At 41.1% G+C, this 20,225-nt stretch overlaps 1 protein-coding gene across 2 annotated transcripts in view; it reads left to right on the top strand.

Annotated features, from left to right (window-relative positions):
• Positions 1-20,225, top strand: part of LOC145511709 (uncharacterized) — a 255,848-nt gene that overhangs the window by 214,207 nt on the left and 21,416 nt on the right. For both annotated transcript variants that reach the window (XR_014058090.1, XM_081505361.1), the window contains 2 exons: positions 9,301-9,434; positions 10,470-10,586. The gene's annotated coding sequence lies outside the window, so the exon portion shown is untranslated. The remainder of the gene's footprint in view (positions 1-9,300; positions 9,435-10,469; positions 10,587-20,225) is intronic.

Here is a 20,225-nt window from a genome sequence, read left to right as displayed (position 1 = left end):
TCTCCTAAAAAGGCTTTTAGCTATTAGTATCTCTAAAATTCCTAGTTTCTATAAGCTATAGTAAAATATGCCAACACTACAACATACCTTAAACTTTTAGCTTCTAACTATTCTTAATTATTCCTAACCCCTAAACTCAGCAAACTTCTTTTGCCATAAACATTCCCCTTACAGGCAGGTTTCAGATAACAATGTTTCCCATGGTCTCAAGCTGCAGCCTATGTGCTCATCCTGGAGCATTCTTTGTAAAGATCCTTGAACAAATGTCAATAGTTAACTTTATGGATTATAACATTCTTTCCAGCCAACTCAACCGGAGGAAGGAAAGGACAAGTCAGAATCACAAGACCTAACTCCTTCATCCCGGGACCGTGCCTGCGGGATGAGGAGAGGGGGTTGGGGCCGTGCCTCCATTTTGTCAGTAATGCCTAACGTGGCTCCTGACAGTAATGCTCAAAGTTCTCCAAACCAGGCTTCAGCAATACGTGAGCCATGAACTTCCAGATGTTCAAGCTGGTTTTAGAAAAGGCAGAGGAACCAGAGATCAAATTGCCAACATCCGATGGATCATCGAAAAAGCAAGAGAGTTCCAGAAAAACATCTATTTCTGCTTTATTGACTATGCGAAAGCCTTTGACTGTGTGGATCACAATAAACTGTGGGAAATTGTTAAAGAGACAGGAATACCAGAACTTAGCAGGTAACTGTGTGCGTATTTAACAAAAGTTACACCCTGGCAGAGCACTGTGCAAAGTATTATGGGGTAGAAAAAAAATGTATCCTAGTTATTAATCTATGTGGAGGCAACCTAATTATTTCAACTGCTTTCACAGCTGACATACCCTCAAAGTCCAAACAACCTCTAGTACAATGTCAGTTTAGATTGCAGATGAAATAATCTGCAATCCAAATCCCAAACTTACTGCACTGGGTGATGCTGATGCAAAGATGAATAAGACAGAGCTTCGAGGGGAAAAATAAAGCAACAAAATTAAAGTTGTCTACACTGAAAGTTGTCCCTGGTACAACAGAGGATAAAGTTGGAAGTGGCCAGTTCTGCTGCGGTGAAAAATTCACTCAAGGAGTCATGACAGATCAGTTCTCAGAACCCTTTCCTGAGAGGGCTCCTTGGCTACAAAACCCTCTCCACCTCACCACCCTTGCTTGAACTCATGAAACTTACCGATTTTCTCACCGTGAATCCTAACTTCGCTCATTTCTTCAAATCACTTGCCCCATTTGCTTTGCGTGGGTCACTTTTCATCCTTCTAAGTTGTAACCATCCAAAAAGCAAGAATTCAGTCTTACTTATACCTAAGCCTGTGCAAAGTAGGCTTTCAGTAGGTATTCTTGAATGGATGAAAGAGTGGACGGATGAGTTCCTTCCTTCCAAAACGTCTAGTCTGGTGGCACTTATCCTACTCACCACGTTATTGATCAGCCAAAGTCATTCTCTGCACATGCAACACTCCACAGATGTCAAAGCCGGCCCTGAGCTCCGCTCAAGCCACTGGGGGACCTGGCTCCCTGCAAGGGTGTCTGTGGAACAACCCTGACTGCGGCATATTATCAGGACCCTAGATTATCAAATGGCTTTATCTAGGTAAAGGAGGCATTTTAGTTTTTATGATGTCTCAAGAAGTTATTTAATTCACAGTTTTGGAAGACAGCAAAATAATAAAAACGGTTACTAACCCTCCAGTTCAGGTATATGGTTATGTGTGCACGCATGTCCTCTCAGTCACTCGGTCGTGTCCAACTCTCTGTGACCCCATGACCACAGCCCACCAGGCTCCTCTGCCCATGGATTTCCCCAGGCAAGAAGACTGGAGTGGGGTGCCCTTTCCTACTCCGGGGGATCTTCCCGACCCAGGGATCAAACCCACATCTCTTGCATCTCCAACATTGGCAGGCTGATTCTTTACCACTAGCGCCACCTGGGAAGTCCCTTGGTTATGTATATATAACTCAAATGTTCCCTGGGATTTATTTATGAAAATAATGAACATGTCTAATATAGGTATGGCCTTATTAACCACTAATCTCGTTTTACCTGGGAGTGAAATACATACAATTGCATATACATTTATAAATTTTAGAAGATAAATGACTGAAATTTCTCCTACAGGTGCCTGATCTTCAAAGAGACCACAAACCTGGACCATCATCTAGAAGGTCCATGATTCGATTTGTAAGCCTTAAGTTTAAGGACTCTTAGAGACTCCCTTACAGACCCAGGGATTGAACCCTGCTCCCCCAGATTGCAGGCAGATTCTTTACTCTGAGCCACCAAGGAAGCCTTTATATGTTAGCACGTTGCAAAAATATGTCTTCTCTCCATGTTTTGAGACTAGGAAGAAGAAAACTACTTTCTTACAGAAGAAAGCTAGTTTCTCTGAAATTTTTTTCCTCTTCTCTGTAAAAATCCCTTTTAGTTGCCTGATCCAAGTTATGACCTGGTAACTAAAGCTTCCAGCAGGAATTAACAAACAAAAATCTTTATCTTTGGACTATTTCCAAGTCAACGGGAGCTAAAAATTCAAAATGTGCTTTTTCCCATGTTTCTCATTCAGAGTTATATTTTGCCATCAGTGTTGTTAATGGCAATTTGAGATAAGAAATCCCTTATATGGAAATTTTTAAAGCTTTATTTTCTTGCTTCTTTGTTTTCCTATTTATTTATTATTTTGGCTAAAGTAAGTTTGCCTCACTTCCAACAATGAAGTTACTTTTCAGAGTTTTACCTGTTACTTATTTGAGACTATAAAGGGTCCAGGAACCACGCTGAAACTCATAAATATTATACCAATGCTCAGACCTGCCAGGCCAGCTACCATATATAACCCTCATGTTGTACGCAGTAGGTCAACCCACAGACCTCAAATGACAGCTATATGGTCCGTTCCAAGGGCCCTGTGTGGCAAGGAAAAGTCTAGGTATGCTAGATATATGGCCATTGATTCTCTTCTGTACTCAGGATGTCTTCACATTAATAAAGCAAACCAACAGCAAATATTTCAACATTCTTTGCCTGCACTTCAAAGTTTGTAAGGGAAACTTTTGTTTAAAAAAATACTCATTCTGGTGAAACTCAAAATAGCCTGAAACCATAAACTTTGGGGAAATTTTGGCTCTTATTTTAGGTTAAAAATGCTCCCAGATGAAAGAGAATTTGGGGTTATAAAAACACCTCATTCATCTCTGTGACATTTATAGAGTATTTTTATTAGATATAATTTCATTTCTGTTAATGTAGGTTCTCAACTCCATCAAATGCTTAATGCAGTAAAACTTTTAAGGCCATATTTATTATCAGAGGTATGCAAACCATTTTTGATGGTAATATTTTTAAAAGCTTCACTAAAGTCACGATGAGAGATGCTCTCTGCTTGACAATACTAAAAACTGATACACTCTTACATCTGCAGTCCCTCCTCGTTTGCAATATCCAATTAAAATAAAGCAAATTATGACATTAAATCTTGAAGGCAATGAGACACCAGGGATGTTCACAGATCCCGGGACTGGATCATCAGTTATATGTGAGTACATGGTTGGTTGAAACATTTCCATCATAAACACAAGGAATCAGAAATGAGTAACAGCTCTAATTTGGTTTCAGTCATACAGCTCCTCCTTCTCCAAGAATATCTGGTACTAGAAAAAGTACCTGCAAAGGGTTTATACTTAAAGCTGTGGCAAAGGCAGTGCTTTGTGTTCACCTAATCTATTTCATTTTCTCTTCCTGAACATCTCAGAAACTAGCATCTTACAGTGTTCCTTGTGGTCAGTTGTGGCCATGCAGCCCGTCCTGGCCACTAGCCCGTAACTGCGGTCGAAGGTGCCTCTAGCACAGCACTTAAGGCCACCTATTGAGATGACAAAACCACAAGATGGGAACTGCCTGAGTCACAGCACACAGATCGTATGATTCTTGCATTAACGTTTTATGAACAGGAAATAAACTTCTCTGGTGTTGAGTCATGGGGATTTCAGGATTAATTCGCCACTGCAAGATAACCTAGCCTGTTCTAAGTGTCCTAATCAGAGAAACAAATTTTCAGCATAAATAGTGGAAAAAATTATTTGATTGGGACTTAATCTTAAAAGGAAAAATTATGGAAACCAGTTTTATTTTCTCTTAATGGTTAATGAAGTATAAATTATAATGTTATATTGGGCTTCCCTGGTGGCTCAGACAGTAAAGAATCCGCCTGCAATGAGGGAGACCTGAGTTTGATCCCTGGGTAGGGAAGATCCCCAGGATAAGGGAAAGCTATCCACTCCAGTATTCTTGCCTGGAGAATCCCATGGACAGAGGAGTCTGGCAGGCTACAGTCCATGGGGCCGCAAAGAGTAGGACATGACTGAGCGAGTTTCACACACACAGTGTTATATTAATAATTGTGCTTAAAACAGAGAATGCATCAAATGTTGGGTTATTGCCATTTCTCCCTTAAAGGACTCATATATGGCTACTAGTCTTCAAAATCTACTCTAAGGATGGAGTATGTCCCTTGATAATCTTTTAAGCTTACTAAATTGATATATAATACACATCCTAAGGATTTCTCTTAGGTAAAAATGTGAAATTTAACCATTGGAGGAATGTTTTATTTTTAAAAAGTTAACAAACGTTTAAATTAAATTCTTGGAAAATTCTTTTGGAAGTTTGAGAAAACTTGGTATATAAACAAGTATTTTACATATTTTTTAAAAAAGAATAGGTATTATCATTTTTATTGAACTTCACGGTATTTCCTAATTCTAATTAATTTTAATTGAATTACAAATAAATTGGAACCTACTTCAGGCTGCTCAGCTAAAAACAGTGAAAAACAATCTCTTGGAGAAGGAAATGGCAACCCACTCCAATGTTCTTGCCTGGAGAATCCCAGGGACAGAGGAGCCTGGTGGGCTGCCGTCTATGGGGTCGCACAGAGTTGGACACGACTGAAGTGACTTAGCAGTAGCAGCAGCAGCTTAGCTACAAGTAAGCCCAGAACGGAGGGTCTGACAGGTTAGATTTCATCCCAAGATTCCCACACAGGGGGTATGATACAGAAGGGCAAAGCAAATATGGCAAATGGCATAGAGACATTATGAAAGCTTTAATACACAGAAATTATAATATATAACCAATACATTAAACAAGTATCTCTATAGACAGCACTAAAAACCCATAATGATAAAGTCCTTGTTTATATGTGTTTCATGTTTTATAAAAAAAAATTCTAGCCTATCTGATGGCATATTTTGGATGCTAATACTTTGACAAACAGTCCTTGGCAAGTGGAATAATTCTGTCATTTTCACTATTCCATTTCCCCAAAGGAAAGTTCTATTTTCAAACATTCTTCATTCTTAGATAAACTTCATGATGAGCACAAGGATTTTATCCTTCATTGTTGCTGCTGCTGCCGCTGCTAAGTCGCTTCAGTCGTGTCCGACTCTGTGCGACCCCATAGACCGCAGCCCACCAGGCTCACTTGTCCCTGGGATTCTCCAGGCAAGAGTACTGGAGTGGGGTGCCATTGCCTTCTCCGTGTCCTTCATTAGTCCTGCATAAATCTTGTCTTTCTGGTGTACTTCACTTCCTTTAAAGGGTCCCAGAAGTTTTGTGAAATCAGGAAAATGCCTTATACAATTTTAGTATACTTTGATTCTCAATTCAAATGGATTGGAAAACATCCTCTATTTTCCACAGCAGTATAATGAGCAAATGCAAAAGGATTTATTGTACAAATTTCATGCAAACGTTGATTAGATCATTTAACCCATTAAACTCAATTTTAATTTCACGTAAAAATTTTAGAAATTTGTATATTTTACTAATTTGTTATGAACATTAATGAGTTACAATTAGTCTAATGCTGCACTCAATATGCCAGCAAATATGGAAAACTCAACAGTGGCCACAGGACTGGGAAAGGTCAGTTTTCATTCCAATCCCAAAGAAAGGCAATGCCAAAGAATGCTCAAACTAGCACACAATTGCACTCATCTCACACGCTAGTAAAGTAATGCTTAAAATTCTCCAAGCCAGGCTTCAGCAATACGTGAACCATGAACTTCCAGATGTTCAAGCTGGTTTTAGAAAAGGCAGAGGAACCAGAGATCAAATTGCCAACATCCGATGGATCATCGAAAAACCAAGAGAGTTCCAGAAAAACATCTATTTCTGCTTCATTGACTATGCCAAAGCCTTTGACTGTGTGGATCACAATAAACTGTGGAAAATTCTGAAAGCCATGGGAATACCACACCACTTGACCTGCCTCTTGAGAAACCTGTATGCAGGTCAGGAAGCAACAGTTAGAACTGGACATGGAACAACAGACTGTTTCCAAATAGGAAAAGGAGTACGTCAAGGCTGTATATTGTCACCCTGCTTATTTAACTTACATGCAGAGCACATTATGAGAAACGCTGGGCTGGAAGAAGCACAAGCTGGAATCAAGATTGCCGGGAGAAATATAAATAACCTCAGATACGCAGATGACACCACCCTTATGGCAGAAAGTGAAGAAGAACTAAAGAGCCTCTTGATGAAAGTGAAAGAAGAGAGTGAAACAGTTGGCTTAAAGCTCAACATTCAGAAAACTAAGATCATGGCATCTGGTCCCATCACTTCGTGGCAGATAGATGGGGAAACAGTGGAAACAGTAGCTGACTTTATTTTTCTGAGCTCCAAAATCACTGCAGATGGTGACTGCAGCCATGAAATTAAAAGACACTTACTCCTTGGAAGGAAAGTTATGACCAACTTAGATAGCATATTAAAAATCAGAGACATTACTTTGTCAGCAAAGGTCCATCTAGTCAAGGCTATGGTTTTTCCAGTAGTCCTGTATGGATGTGAGAGTTGGGCTATAAAGGAAGCTGAGCGCCGAAGAATTGATGCTTTTGAACTGTGGTGTTGGAGAAGACTCTTGAGAGTCCCTTGGACTGCAAGGAGATCCAACCAGTCCATCCTAACGGAGGCCAGTCCTGGGTGTTCATTGGAAGGACTGATGTTGAAGAAGAAACTCCAATGCTTTGGCCACCTGATGTGAAGAGTTGACTCATTTGAAAAGACCCTGATGCTGGGAAAGATTGAGGGCAGGAGGAGAAGGGAACAACAGAGGATGAGATGGCTGGATTGCATCACCAACTCGATGGACGTGGGTTTGGGTGGACTCCGGGAGTTGGTGATGGACAGGGAGGCCTGGCGTGCTGCGGTTCATGGGGTGTCGAAGAGTTGGACATGACTGAGCGACTGAACTGAACTGTTAATTTAATACATTGAATATGTATTATATTAACAGAATTTAGAACTCAATAACTTTAGAAGATATGCAAAATGTAAAAGTCAACCTTTTGTCCATATTCTTCATCTGCCAAGAGCCTGCTATCCTCTGTGGTAACTACTGTTGTTAGATTTTTATGAGTCATTCCAGTGTACTGTGTATTCCTTGTTGTTATTTTATTTAGTCGCTAAAGTTGGTCTGACTATTTCACAACCCCATGGACTGTAGCCTGCCAGCTTCCTCTGTCCATGGGATTCTCCAGGCAAGAATACTAAAGTGGGTTGCCATTTCCTTCTATGGAAGATCTTCCCAACCCAGGGATCCAACTCGCGTCTCCTGCGTCTCCTGCTTTGGCAGGTGGATTCCTTACCACTGTACCACTATGTGCACTGAAGCAGATACAAATATAAACCAGTGAAAGTTTTCACTTCTTGGTTTACTTGTCTTCTCTGCAGCAGTGGACAAGCCTCACTAGGCTCTATGTCTGGGAACAGTGGTCCTTTGGCGCCTTTCCTGGTTTTCCTCCTATCTCTGGCTGCTCTTTTTTTATTCTCACCTGCAGACATGTCTCCCTTTGCATGTCTATTACAAACCACTTCTTCTGTTTTCACATGGCATATTCTTCCCCAGTGAAGATTATCTATACCCTTTTGGGTGTAAATGAAAGTATTGGCATCAAAGTAATTTGTGGACTAAGAAAGCCTTTTCAGAAGAGATGAGTTTTCAGGATAAGGAGGATTTAGCTAGGAAAGAAAAAGAATCCCTGGGTCGGGAAGATCCCCTGGAGGAGGAAATGGCAACCCACACCCAATATTCTTGCCTGGAGAATCCCCACTTGGTAGACAGAGGAGCCTGGTGGGCTACAGTCCATGGAGTTGCAAAGAGTCGGACACAACTGAACATGCATGTGCCTGTGCAAGGATATTTCTAGATGGAGGGAAGAGACTATAGAAAGAAATACAGACAAAAGAGGGACAAAATTTGCTAATGGTGATCAGCTCAATGTCTAACAATAAATGTTTGTCGTGAATATTGGTTGAAAGGATGAATATTATAAAAGGCATTTTTAACTGAAAATAAGGAATTATTTTGCTAAATCATCCATGCAAATTATACAACCTGAATGAAATTAAACAGAATCTGTAAGAACTGGATCTGTGAGTAAATTGAATGAATAAAAGTGAAACCATTTGAATGTTGTAACTGGTAAACTAGCCTCTCAATCTGCTGGTCATTGTCAACATAGCACTCTCCTTTAGGTCCCTTCGATGTGTGGGGAGCTCGCTGACAGCTCTGCAGAGTCTGTGGGCCTCTCTCCATGTGGTGTAGGAGATTTTACAGCAGAGCCTTAAAGCGTGCTTCGCCGGAGAGGAGAAGCCTTCAGTTAATCGCACCGATTTCTAAGTCTATCAACCACAAGGGCATGTCAAAGTCCAGTTGCTTTCTTTCAGCTGAGAGAATAGAACAGTCTCTCAAAGTTGCAAATTCATGGCCAAAAGCCAAAATGAAAAGAAGCCACTCAGCATCTCTGCCTCTGTGAGGACTGTAGTTTGACTGTGTGAAGGTGAAGTGAAGGTGAACGTTTCTCAGTCGTGTCCGACTCTTTGCGACCCCATGGTCTATACGGTGCATGGAATTCTCCAGGCCAGAATACTGGCGTGGGTAGCCTATTCCTTCTCCAGCGGATCTTCCCAATCCAGGGATCGAGCCGGTCATGGGAAGTTTGTCTTTAACTGAATACTTCCAGTAGTTTAATGTTTTTTAAAAAAACTTGATTTTATTTATTTTAATTGGAGGATAATTACAATGTTATGATGGTTTTAGCCATACATCAACGTGGATCAGGCACGGGTATATGTGTGCCCTGCTTCATGCATCACACTCGCACTGGCCGTCTGTTTCACACACAGCAGTAACATGTTTCAGTGCTGTTCTCTGAAACCGTCCCACCCTCGCCTTCTCTGTTGTTTAATCTTGTTTTTTTTTAACTGATTGTCTCCATGTCTGTAAGATCCCTCTAGCTGCATCAGCAACGATCAAGGGCCTGAGGGGCAGGTCCCGTGCAGAGCCAGCACCATGACCACGTCCCATTGCTTCATTTGTCTGGACCTCGTCATCCTCAGCTGTGCTAATGTCACAGAACTGGTAAGAGAATCATAGAAAATAAAACTGCTTCTTTAAATCATAGAATGCGGTCATAGGGTTGCTGTAGAAGTCTCCTAAACTTGGACTTACCTCCTGTTTGGGTTAAATTGCTTCTTATTGCAAGGAGAAAGAATTAGCAAGATACCAACAGATAGAGCATTTCATACTGCCTTCATTCTCTATGTATTCCCAATTATGAATAAACAATTAATAATTGCTCCTAGTTCTTTGTCTAATGGTAAGAATCTTGCCTGAGTTCTCCTGAGCCCCAGAGCTGAGTTCTCTTAGTTGGCAGCTGGGGCGCATATTGACAGAAAATGTCTTTTCATAGTTCTAAATCCAAGCCTCTATGGGGGTTCCCCTCATAAAGAAGGATATATTCTGACCCTTTTTATTATTTTCCACAAGGCAAACTGACAAAACTAAATTTTGCAAACTGTGCAAAATTAAATTCATTGCAGGAGATGCACAGATATTACTCACATATCCACACTCCAGACCTACAGTCTTCCCCCCCACCCCAGAAAAAGGCTCTGTGACCCTGGCATACTTTGCTGAAAAACAATGGTCATGAGCTAATAATTCCATGTTCCCATAAGAAAAAGAAAATCATCAGCTGGAAATCCCAGAGGTCTCAAGCCCGTGTGGAAATTTTTAGGAAGCTCTCTCATAACAAGTAGTATGACACGATTGCCAAGGTAAGAAGAGCTGGCTTCTAGTCTGACCGCCCTGCTTGTACTGTGTAACGCTGACAAGTCGCAACCTTTGCAGCATACGTTTCTTTACCAGCAAAACAAGTCCATATGATCTCCAAGACCCCTTACAATTCCAAAACAAACCATGATTTTTCTCATGACAGCTGTCTTTAAATGTACAAATGTTGATGTCATATATTGGAGGGGATAACAAAATAGAATTTTAGTTTCTCAGTCCATCTGTTTCAATGACTTACAAAATTACAGTGTTTAATCAAAAAAGGCAAAATCTTTAGCAGTGCTAACAAAGGACCGATAACGATTTCTCTTCTTCATGCAGATGTATTTAGAAGGATGCTAGCCACATTGAGGCTAATTTTGTGTACCACTGAACCAGAACCAATTCAATGACTAGGCCTGAACGTCCATCTCAGCGAGATGGGAGATAGGAGAGGAGGTGAGAGGGGGTAAGGTCTCTGTATCAGATAAGTTATCGATTTGCATCTAAAAGCCATGGTGTCTATTCAAATGCCATGTTTTTGAAAAGGACAAATATTTTTTGGCTAGTTCAAAAGCTATAAAGCCATTTTGGGGTTTCTATTCAATAGACTGAAAGGGAAGAACCGAGAATTCTAAGTTCAGTTCAGTATTGAAATACTCCTGAATGTCAGCAGACTGCTAAATATATGCTAAATGCGTAATTTTCTCAGTTATCAAAGACATAGACAAAACTGACTACGTCTCTCGGTTTTCCATTAACTTTGAAAAATTAATTTGATTTGGCATCAGATGTTGTCAACACATTATTTTAAAGTAGTGAGATCAGGGCTTTTTTAGGGGAAAGTCGGCTTACGAAGGTTGAACTTAACAAAAAAGAAACCTTGATTTTCTCCATACAAAGATAACCTTAATAAATTCAGATAAATAAAAATTTAAAAATCAAAACCACTTTCAAACCCATCAGTCCATGAATATTTTCATGTGTTTTCCTATGTATTTTTTTCATATGTAGGTAGGGTTTCTTGTTTTTTTAACAAAAATATACTGCTTTTTAATTTGCTTTTCTCACCAACACTGCATGTTGAATATCCTCATACGTCCCTGAATTTCACATGTATGAACAGTCAGTTTCACACTGGTGCTCTGAGGAAACCCAGCGCTTTTTCTGAGATTCCTGAGGGGTTTTCAGGGTTTGGACTGTGGCTGAGTGGACAGAGAGCCTCCGCACCCTGACTCCATCCCAAATCCAACCTTCATCAACAGCAGACTTTTAAAAACACTTCACTTAAAAAAAAAAAAAAAAGTTTTTCTGTTTAAAAGATTCTGCTGCTAAAAACAAACTTTAAGTCGCTGCTGTCTTTTTTTCATTTTTGTTTTATTTTTGGCTGCACTGGGTCTTCACTGCATCGTGCGGGGTTTCTCTAGTTGCCGCGAGCAGGGGCCACTCTTTGCCGAAGTGCATGGGCTTCTTATAAGGTAGCTTCTTTTGTCGCAGAGCATAGGCTCTGCGTGCACGGGCTCAGGAGGTGTGGAACATGGGCTTAGTCGCCCCACGGCATGTGGAATCTTCCTGAACCAGGGATGGAACCCATGTCCCCTGCATTGGCAGGCAGATTCTTAGCCACTGGATCACCACGGAGGCCCTATGTAAGTTTTAATGTCTATAATTTTGAGCACATATATATGTATCATGGGGTTTCCCTGGTGGCTTGGATGGTAAAGAATCTGCCTGCAATGCAGGAGATGTGACTTCAATCCCTGGGTCAGGAGGTTCAATCCCTGGGTCCCCTGGAGGAGGACATGGCAACCCACTCCGGTCTTCTTGCCTGGAGAATTCCATGGACGGTTGAGTCTGGGAGGCTACAGTCCATGGGGTCACAAGGAGCCGGACATGACTTAGTGAGTAAATAACAGTAGCATATGTATCATATTCCGATTAATAGATTCCTTTTGACATGGTAGGTAAGAGTCACACATCCTAGATTTGAATCCCAACTCTGTCACTGATGAGCTGTACCACTGTGGTTGTCTTAAAACACCCATAAATTCTTTGACACTCCTGCCACAAATATATATATTAATCAAGAACCTGTATTAATCAGAATGCATTCAACTTCAATGACAAATAATCCAACCCAAAATGATTTTTGCAAAAAGGAAAAAAAAAAAAAAGGATTTATCTACTTCCATAGGTATTCACTGGAGAAAGAAATGGCAACCCACTCCGGTATTCTTGCCTGGAGAATTCCATGGACAGTGGAGCCTGGCAGGCTGCAGTCCACGGGGTCACAAAGAGTCAGACACGACTGAGTGATTCTTATAATTTTCACAATTTTCACATATAGGTATTCATATTAGCTTCAGGCAAGGTGGGATCCAAGTACTCATCAAATCTGTTTTTAACTCTTGACCACTTGGCCATCCTTTCTTTCATGCTAACTTTATTTTCAAATTTACCTTCACGTCAGGGCCCCTGAAATTTCCAGATTTATATCTAGAAGTTTTACATTATGATCAGAGTTCTTACTTGTAGCTATATACTCTGACTCTGAGGGTTAAACAGAAAATGAGTTTATTAAAAGCCTACTTTGTAAGCTACAGAATTGTAAAGGCAAGAACCACTCCTGCAGCCAAGCTTCCAACAAGAATGGTCTAAAGAAGCCACCACGAAGCTGCCACTGGCTCTACCAGCACTGGACGCTCTCTATGCACTGGTGCCAGGAGCTCAGACACTGATGGCAGGAAAGCCATTCCCAGTCCAGAAACTCACCCATGCGACCACTGCCACCCTCAAAGCCAGTCATCTTAGTCATTATCCTCGCCAGCCCAGGAGGACCCCCGGAGCATCCTTCCTTGAGTTGTTGACTTCCCAGTCAAAGCTTCACATGACAGTGATTGATGAAGGCGCATAGGTCATATGCCTGTTTCCCCACTGCTAAAGAGACTGGATATTCTGTGTTCTCCCTTGGTGAGACAGACTTCATAAAGCAGAAATTCTGTGAACCTTGGGACTTTTGTTCAAATATGCTGGGCCAAAACCATGACAAATATCCCGAAGAACAGCTCCAGGGGAGAGTGACTGTGCAGAAGTTACTGGCTTAAATACAGACCTAGTTGCCCTGTTATCCACATGCAGAGCTTAGTTTGACTTCAGCATTGCCTCCTATCCAGAGTCAGAATATTAGCCTGTATGAACCAAAACCAAGCTGGAACAGTACGCTCCTTCCCAGAATCCTTCCAGCAGACAAGCTGTTTCATACAACTAACATATTGTGAGCTTTTACAAATGCTCTAAAATAAGGGCCACGTGAGAAAGGAAGTTAACTTGGCAAATAGTCAAAACATAAAATTGCAAATGAGTTAATGACATTTCATAATTTTTAAACTTAGCCTATTTGAAAAATAATTGAGATGTATCACTACCTCATACATGAATAGTGTAAGGAAAGAAGAATAATGTGCAGATGGCAGCATCTGAGCAGTTTATAGCTGATGACATAATTCCTTTGGTGTTGTTAACATGTTTCGATCTTTCATTCAGATACGTGCTATGGTCTCTTCACAAAAGGGTTTTACCATTAATCACTCATTCTAGAAGCAAATTTACCCTCATCTAATGCTGATCGCTATTATACAGTTAGTAAGATATGAATGCATCAAATATTAAAAATCAATTATGTTACAGAAAACATGATGAATGATCAGAAAGGACTGAATGCCATTTAGACTTAAGAAAAATCTTCTGCTGTGATTATTTTAAGGATACATCTTTTCTAACTAATTTAACTTGGTAACTCAACATTTTCACACCTGTCTATTGCATTTCATAATATAAAGATAAATTTCTAAACTATTATCTGTCAGTTTCTTACATGTTTTTCTCCATATGGCAACAAATTGAAAATACTGTGCTTGTCAGAATCTAGATGTAATGTGAATAGAGAACTATATATAGAGGTGGCCCTCAAGAACTTAGAAATGAAGGAAATGGATTGCTTTATAAGACAAACTATAAAATGAGTATAATTACCGTATTTTGATGGACAGATTCTCCTGCAAAAGGGATAACTTTCTAGGTCTTCAGAACTGTAAAGTGTAGATGATGTTTATAACCTTACTGTTCCTAGGGCAAAACTATATCCATGGAGTTTTGGACACATCAACCCTGTTAGTAGCAGACCTTTGATTTATGTAATTCCTGTTATTAATATCTTTATGTGGAGGTAAACTTTGACTCATATAATCTTGATTGTAAGAAGGAAAAACTCTTCATTCTGACTGTGGGTCTTCTAGTTCCCGTGACAGTTATTTATCATTTTAAGCTAATAAATTTACATCCTGATACCTTCCAGATCTGGGCAGCTTACCTTTAGTCAGTGTCACAGGCCGTGTAGAAACTGACCATTATCAGCGGCCTCTCCCTAAACCCACTTGCAAGCGCTGATCTTTCTGGGGATTTTATGCTTGATTCTAAACTAAGCTATGGCTGCAATACTAGAAACCAAACCAAGGTCTGTAAACAAAGAAACCACAGTTTGCTAAGAAAAAAGAATTGGGGATGAGTGATATCTCAAGCTGGATTTCAACATCCACCACTGTGTAGGTGTCCAATCAACTGAAAGAGATGCTGCTGCAAACGAGCATCTTTTCAGAGCCTGGGATAGGTGAATGTGGCATGAGAAGATCTTGAAGTGAGACGTTCCTCCTTGCATTACTTTTTTTTAAATTCATTTACTTTTAATTGAAAGATAATTTGCTTTACAATATTGCGTTGGTTGCTGCCACACATCAGCATGAACTAGCCATGGGTACACATATGTCCCCGTCCTCTTGAATCTCCCTCCCAACTCCCACCTCGGCCCAGCCCTCTCGGTTATCACAGAGCACTGGGTTGAGCTCCCTGGGTTATACAGCAAGGTCCCACCGGCTCTCTGTCTCACTCAGGGTAACGCATGGTTCCATCCCACTCTCTCGATTTGCCCCACTCTCTCCTTCCCCCACTACGCCCGTAAGCTGCCTCTCTCTGTCTCCGTCTCCACTGTTGTTAGTTGTGGAGTCATGTTCAACTCTTTGAGACCCCAGGGACTCTAGCCCACCAGGCTCCCATATCCATGGGAGTCTCCAGGCAAGAATACTGGAGTGGGTTGCCATTTCCTTCTCCAGGGGATCTTCCCCACCCAGGGATTAAACCCAAGTCTCCTGCATTGCAGGCAGATTCTTAACCATCTAAGCCACCAGGAAAGCGTCTCCATTGCTATTCTGAAACTAAGTTCATCAGTACCATCTTTCTATATACCTTCATAACTCGCAATTTTATGGTGAACAGTGTGTGTGTGTGTGTGTTTGTATGTGTGTGTGTCTCCACGTGGAAGTATATGAGAGAGAGAGAGAGTCTAAATAGAGTTTGCTGATGTCTGGCCTAGAAGTCAAACTAATACCAAATCAAAATCGTCACTGTGGCGGCCAGTGTGGGAGACATCAGTCGCCTGAGTGAGGAAGGCAGGGCAGACTCCAGGCACCTCCCCACACAACGGTGTGTCATGTACCCTGGGCCTGACCCGGGAGAGGACCCTGATATACGTGCTGCTGCCTCCATAATGCCCACTGTGGTCGCTGTGACCCTCCTTCCAGTCTCCAAGACCTAGGAAGGAACTGTGTTTCAATTTCAAGCTGTCCATGAATGGAAATTTTCTCAAACGTGGATTTTTCCAAAAGTCAAATAACAATTTACTAGCTGACATTAATGCAGTGCTGCCTGTATATCAGGTAGTTATGACTGACCGGGTTAACTGAACTACAGGGATGTCGTGGGGTAGGAGAGCACTTTTTAACAGAAGGCAGCACTGACTCCAAGAGAAGAAAGATGTTCTGCAAAAACAAGATAAGTAATGTTTTAATTTGAGTTTCTCAGTCCCTTGGGCTGCAAGGAGATCAAGCCAGTCAATCTTAAAGAAAATCAATCCTGAATATTCATTGGAAGGACTGATGCTGAAGCTGAAGCTCCAATACTTTTCCCACCTGATGAGAAGAGCCGACTCATTTGAAAAGACCCTGATGCTGGGAAAGATTGAAAGTGGGAGGAAAAGGGGACAACAGAGGATGAGATGGCTGGATGGCATCACCAACTCGATGGACATGAGTTTTAATAAACTCCGGGCGTTGGTGATGGACAGGGAGGCCTGGTGTGCTGCAGTCCATTGGGTTGCAAAGACTCAGACATGACTGAGTGACTGAAAAACAACAACAATAATATAACATAAGTGAAATTGAACAACTTTTCACATCTTTGTGGGCAATTTTTATACTTTTTTGGGGAATTGCCTGTTTCTTCCCCCCATTTTCCTAATGCTTTTCACTTCTCTCTCCCTCTATTTTTTTTATCTTATTTCATTTTTAATATAGACTTTGTTTTAGAACAGTTGTAGTACTAGTCAGTATTCCGCATGATGTCCCACTATTGGCTTCCAGAGGCTGCACACATTCATTGGCTTATAGTCCCTTTCGATCTGTGAAGGCAGCAATGGCAGATCGTGTGTTTCTCAAGATGTCTTCTCTTTCTGATTCTTTGGCTTCCCTCTTCCCCATTTAATGCTGTGTGATTACACTGGGTCAATTGAAATAGTCTCTTCATCTTAAAATCAGCTGATTAGCAATCTTAATTTTATCGGCAAGCCTCATTCCCCCTTGCTGCGTAGCAGAATATATTCATGGATTCTGGTGATTAGGTTGTGAACATCTTTGTGGAGCCATTTTTCTCTCTACAGAGACCATCAGTATTCCTTGTTTACAAGCAATAGAAATTGTCTCTAACTTAAGCAGATAGAGAATTTATTAGGTGAATAAAGGTTTAGCTCATAGAATTACAGAGAAGCTGAATAACTTTGTGTTGGAATGGATGTGAAACAGCAGCTCCGGATATCTAGAAAGCAGGAGATGATTGACAATCTGTTTAATAGACACTACCATCTTGATGAATAGCTCTAACTATGCTTTATTCTTATGCCGCTCAAGATTGAAATTCCAGGGAGAAATAGACACTGACTGGCTTTTCATAAGCAATGTATCCACTCCTAAGCCAAAATTGGGATGAACACCTTGATTAATGAACCCACAAAGATTGTATGCAATGAGAGGAGGCTCTTCCACAGGCCAATTCCAGACATTATTACCAAAAGAAGAAGAAATGTATGTTAGGCAGGCAAAATAAGAGATGCCCACTATAGTATACTGTTCATGCGGTTCTCAAGGCAACAATACTGAAGCGGTTTGCCACTCCCTTCTCCAGTGGACCACATTCTGTCAGACCTCTCCACCATGACCCGTTTGCCTTGGGTGGCCCCACACAGCATGGCTTAGTTTCATTGAGTTAGACAAGGCTGTGGTCCGTGTGATCAGATTGGTTAGTTTTCTGTGATTATGGTTTCAGTCTGTCTGCCCTCTGATGCTCTCTCTCAGTGCCTACCGTCTTACCTGGGTTTCTTTTACCTTGGTCGTGGGGTATCTCTTCACGGCTGCTCCAGCAAAGCTCAGCCGCTGCTCCTTACCTTGGACAGATGCTGTGAAGAGCAATATTGCATAGGAACCTGGAATGTTAGGCCCATGAATCAAGGCAAATTGGAAGTGGTCAAACAGGAGATGGCAAGAGTGAACGTCATGTTCTAGGAATCTGAACTAAGATGGACTGGAATGTGTGAATTTAACTCAGATGACCATTATATCTACTACTGTGGGCAGGAATCCCTTAGAAGAAATGGAGTAGCCACCATGGTTGACAAAAGAGTCCGAAATGCAGTACTTGGATGCAATCTCAAAAATGACAGAATGATCTCTGTTCATTTCCAAGGCAAACCATTCAATATCACTGTAATCCAGCCTATGTCCCAACCAGTAACACTGAAGAAGCTGAAGTTGAACGGTTCTTTGAAGACCTACAAGACATTTTAGAACTAACACCCAAAAAGATGTCCTTTTCATTACAGGGGACTGGAATGCCAAAGTAGGAAGTCAAGAAACACCTGGAGTAACAGGCAAATTTGGCCTTGGAGTACAGAATGAAGCAGGGCAAAGGCTAATAGAGTTTTGCCAAGAGAACGCACTGGTCATAGCAAACATCCTCTTCCAATAGCACAAGAGAACTCTACACATGGACATCACCAAATGGTCAATACCAAAATCACATTGATTCTTTGAAGTGGAAGATAAAGCAGCTCTATACAGTCAGCAAAAACAAGACCAGGAGCTGACCACGGCTCAGATCATGAACTCCTTATTGCCATTCAGACTTAAATTGAAGAAAGTAGGGAAAACCACTAGACCATTCAGGTATGACCTAAATCAAATCCCTTATGATTATACAGTGGAAGTGAGAAATAGATTTAAGGGACTAGATCTGATAGACAGAGTGCCTGATGAACTATGGACGGAGGTTTGTGACATTGTACAGGGGACAGGGATCAAGACCATCCCCATGGAAAAGAAAGGCAAAAAAGTCAAAATGCTTGTCTTAGGAGGCCTTACAAATAGCTGATAAAAGAGAAGTGAAAGGCAAAGGAAAAAAGGAGAGATATACCCATTTGAATGCAGAGTTCCAAAGAACAGCAAGGAGAGATAAGAAAGCCTTCTTCAGTGACCATTGCAGAGAAATAAAGGAAAACAATAGAATGGGAAAGACTAGAGTTCTCTTCAAGAAAATTAGATATACCAAGAGAACATTTCATGCAAAGATGGGCTCAGTAAAGGACAGAAATGGTATGGACCTAACAGAAGCAGAAGATATTAAGAAGAGGTGGCAAGTATACATGGAAGAACTGTACAAAAAAGATCTTCATGACCCAGATAATCATGATGGTGTGTCACCCACCTAGAGCCAGACTTCCTGGAACGTGAAATCAAGTGGGCCTTAGAAAGCATCACTACGAACAAAGCTAGTGGAGGTGATGGAATTCCAGTTGAGCTATTTCAAATCCTGAAAGATGATACTATGAAAGTGTTACACTCAATATGCCAGCAAATGTGGAAAACTCAGCAGTGGCCAAAGGACTGGAAAAGGTCAGTTTTCATTCCAATCCCAAAGAAAGGCAATGCCGAAGAATACTCAAACTACCACACAATTGCACTCATCTCACACGCTAGTAAAGTAATGCTCAAATTTTCCAAGCCAGGCTTCAGCAACACATGAACCGTGAACTTCCAGATGTTCAAGCTGGATTTAGAAAAGGCAGAAGAACCAGAGATCAAATTGACAACATCCGATGGATCATCGAAAAAGCAAGAGAGTTCCAGAAAAACATCTATTTCTGCTTTATTGACTATGCCAAAGCCTTTGACTGTGTGGATCACAATAAACTGTGGAAAATTCTGAAAGAGATGGGAATACCAGACCAGCTGACCTACCTCTTGAGAAACCTGTATGCAGGTCAGGAAGCAACAGTTAGAAATGGACATGGAACAACGGACTGGTTCCAAATAGGAAAAGGAGTACATCAAGGCTGTATATTGTCACCCTGCTTATTTAACTTATATGCAGAGTACATCATGAGACACGCTAGACTGGAGGAAGCACAAGCTGGAATCAAGACTGCTGGGACAAATATCAATAACCACAGATATGCAGATTACACCACCCTTATGGCAGAAAGTGAAGAAGAACTAAAGAGCCTCTTGATCAAAGTGAAAGAGGAGAGTGAAAAAGTTGGCTTAAAGCTCAACATTCAGAAAGCTAAGATCACGGCATCTGGTCCCATCACTTCATGGCAAATAGATGGGGAAACAGCGGAAACAGTGGCTGACTTTATTTTTTGGGCTCCAAAATCACTGCAGATGGTGACTGCAGCCATGAAATTAAAAGGGGCTTACTCCTTGGAAGGAAAGTTATGACCAACCTAGATAGCATATTAAAAACAGAGACATTACTTTGCCAACAAAGGTCCATCTAGTCAAGGCTATGGTTTTTCCAGTAGTCATTTATGGATGTGAGAGTTGGACTGTGAAGAAAGCTGAGCGCCAAAAAATTGATGTTTTTGAACTATGGTTTTGGAGAAGACTCTTGAGGGTCACTGGGACTGCAAGGAGATCCAACCAGTCCATCCTAAAGAAG

The sequence above is a fragment of the Giraffa tippelskirchi genome, chromosome 6 (genome assembly GCF_054371585.1).
Source record: "Giraffa tippelskirchi isolate mGirTip1 chromosome 6, T2T-mGirTip1v1.2.pri, whole genome shotgun sequence".
Lineage (NCBI taxonomy): Eukaryota > Metazoa > Chordata > Mammalia > Artiodactyla > Giraffidae > Giraffa > Giraffa tippelskirchi.
Note: the sequence above shows the minus strand (reverse complement) of the source record. Positions and strands in the feature narration are given on the sequence as shown.